Below are 2742 nucleotides of genomic sequence, written 5' to 3' on the forward strand. Positions count from 1 at the left end.
ATTAGCCATGGATGGAGATGGGGATTTGGACTTGTGGTTTTACTTAATTCTCCATACTGGCCAATGATTATAATGTTGATTCTGATCCAACCATAAATTCATACATTGTGCCCTTGGACTGAGAGAAGTTCAACATGTAGCTAGATGTAGAAGGCTAATGTTAACTAACTAACGTTGCCCATGAAAGGGAGTTAGGCTAGCGAGCGATCATTTTAGCCAAGTAGCCTAGGACAAAAAACTAGGTGTGACAGGCCATTAAGTCAACATGACAGAAGAGGATGGCATTGGCGTTTCTCTACAAGTAGGGTGAGTCAACATGTTTTTTCACACGCACACGCGCACACACACACACACACACACACACACACACACACACACACACACACAGAGAAATCAGTACCATGGACAGCCACATCATTTTTAGCTTACGTTGATTGGACAAAATCGTTTTTGGTATCTTATAGTTGTCACCGTATTAGACGAAGCAGAGGTGATTAGATGATGTTGAATGTTGAAGTTGAAATGGTGCTGGAAAAGTGGAGGCAGCTCCTGTTTTCTTGCGACTTCCACTAACTCTCCGTGGTTCTAAATCAATAGTTGTTTAGTAGTCCGATAATGTCAGAAACACTAACTCCATGCTGTAGGTCATGGAACTGTTTGTTACATGCAATATGCTTTGTGGACTTCAGCAGACAGAGGCTGCTCTCCGGTTTAGTGATGACACAAAGGTGTGGTTTGATTTAATCTGCCACTGTGACTTCTAATTGTCTTCGCTTTTAGGCCTATATATCACAGTCACAAGGCATATGAACTAACAGGTTATAGAGAAAACAAGGCAATTATCACAACACATAGGTTGTAATATGGCTTTTTTTTCCTTCTGGCTTCTCCAGTGATTTTACAAACGCACCCCAAAAAAAGAAGAGAGGGAGCCAGGAGGAGATGATATGGAGGGAGGAGGGAGGACAGGAGAGTATGGAGGGAGGGGGGAGGACAGGAGAGTATGGAGGGAGGGGGGGAGGACAGGAGAGTATGGAGGGGAGGGGGAGGACAGGAGAGTATGGAGGGAGGGGGGAGTACAGGAGAGTATGGAGGGAGGGGGGAGGACAGGAGAGTATGGAGGGAGGGGGGGAGGACAGGAGAGTATTGAGGGAGGAGGGAGGACAGGAGGGTATGGAGGGAGGGGGGAGGACAGGAGGGTATGGAGGGAGGGGGGAGGACAGGAGAGTATGGAGGGAGGGGGGAGGACAGGAGAGTATGGAGGGAGGGGGGAGGACAGGAGAGTATGGAGGGAGGGGGGGAGGACAGGAGAGTATGGAGGGAGGGGGGAGTACAGGAGAGTATGGAGGGAGGGGGGAGGACAGGGAGAGTATGGAGGGAGGGGGGAGGACAGGAGAGTATGGAGGGAGGAGGGAGGACAGGAGGGTATGGAGGGAGGGGGGAGGACAGGAGAGTATGGAGGGAGGGGGGAGGACAGGAGAGTATGGAGGGAGGGGGGAGGACAGGAGAGTATGGAGGGAGGGGGGAGGACAGGAGAGTATGGAGGGAGGGGGAGTACAGGAGAGTATGGAGGGAGGGGGGGAGGACAGGAGAGTATGGAGGGAGGAGGGAGGACAGGAGAGTATGGAGGGAGGGGGGAGGACAGGAGAGTATGGAGGGAGGGGGGAGGACAGGAGAGTATGGAGGGAGGGGGAGGACAGGAGAGTATGGAGGGAGGAGGGAGGACAGGAGAGTATGGAGGGAGGGGGAGGACAGAAGAGTATGGAGGGAGGGGGGAGGACAGAGAGTATGGAGGGAGGGGGGGAGGAGATGATATGGAGGGAGGAGGGAGGACAGGAGAGTATGGAGGGAGGGGGAGTAGATGATATGGAGTAGGAGGGGGAGGGGGGAGTAGATGATATGGAGGGAGGAGGGAGGACAGGATAGAATGGAGGGAGGGGGGAGGAGTTGATATGGAGGGAGGCGGGAGGACAGGAGAGTATGGAGGGAGGGGGGAGGAGATGATATGGAGGGAGGAGGGAGGACAGGAGAGTATGGAGGGAGGGGGGGAGTTGACATGGAGGGAGGACAGGAGAGTATGGAGGGAGGGGGGAAGACATGATATGGAGGGAGGACAGGAGAGTATGGAGGGAGGGGGGAGGAGTTGATATGGAGGGAGGAGGGAGGACAGGAGAGTATGGAAGGAGGGGGGAGGAGATGATATGGAGGGAGGAGGGAGGACAGGAGAGTATGGAGGGAGGGGGGAGTAGATGATATGGAGGTAGGAGGGGGGAGTAGATGATATGGAGGGAGGAGGGAGGACAGGATAGAATGGATGGAGGGGGGAGGAGTTGATATGGAGGGAGGAGGGAGGACAGGAGAGTATGGAGGGAGGGGGGAGGAGATGAGGGGGTTCAGGAGGGGGCTGTTTTAGCATCTGGATGAAACAAAACCTGCTAGCTGTCACGTCTGAAAAATCTAACACAAGCGTTCAGAATACTGTAACGTCTTGGCAACAGGACAACTACAAACTCTCATCGTGCACTTTTTGCTTTGTCCAAGAACTGTAATGTCTCAACGACATGTCAGGATAAGAAAACAATCTCATTGTGCTGTTCTGTCTTTGTCCAAGGACCTCCCAAAAAAATGAAGGTCTCTCAGCAATCACTTGGAACAAAATCTTTTGACTTCATCAGATGAGAAAAGTATATTTCCCGGACAATTTCAGAATTGTTTTTAAACATCTCGGCCTGTAAGGTGCTG

The 2742-nt window shown here is 52.1% G+C and overlaps 1 protein-coding gene across 2 annotated transcripts in view; it reads right to left on the reverse strand.

Annotated features, from left to right (window-relative positions):
* LOC116376355 (semaphorin-5A) overlaps positions 1–2742 on the reverse strand; it is a 381827-nt gene that overhangs the window by 12448 nt on the left and 366637 nt on the right. The gene's annotated exons all lie outside the window — the stretch shown is intronic.

Source organism: Oncorhynchus kisutch, linkage group LG11, assembly GCF_002021735.2.
Source record: "Oncorhynchus kisutch isolate 150728-3 linkage group LG11, Okis_V2, whole genome shotgun sequence".
Lineage (NCBI taxonomy): Eukaryota > Metazoa > Chordata > Actinopteri > Salmoniformes > Salmonidae > Oncorhynchus > Oncorhynchus kisutch.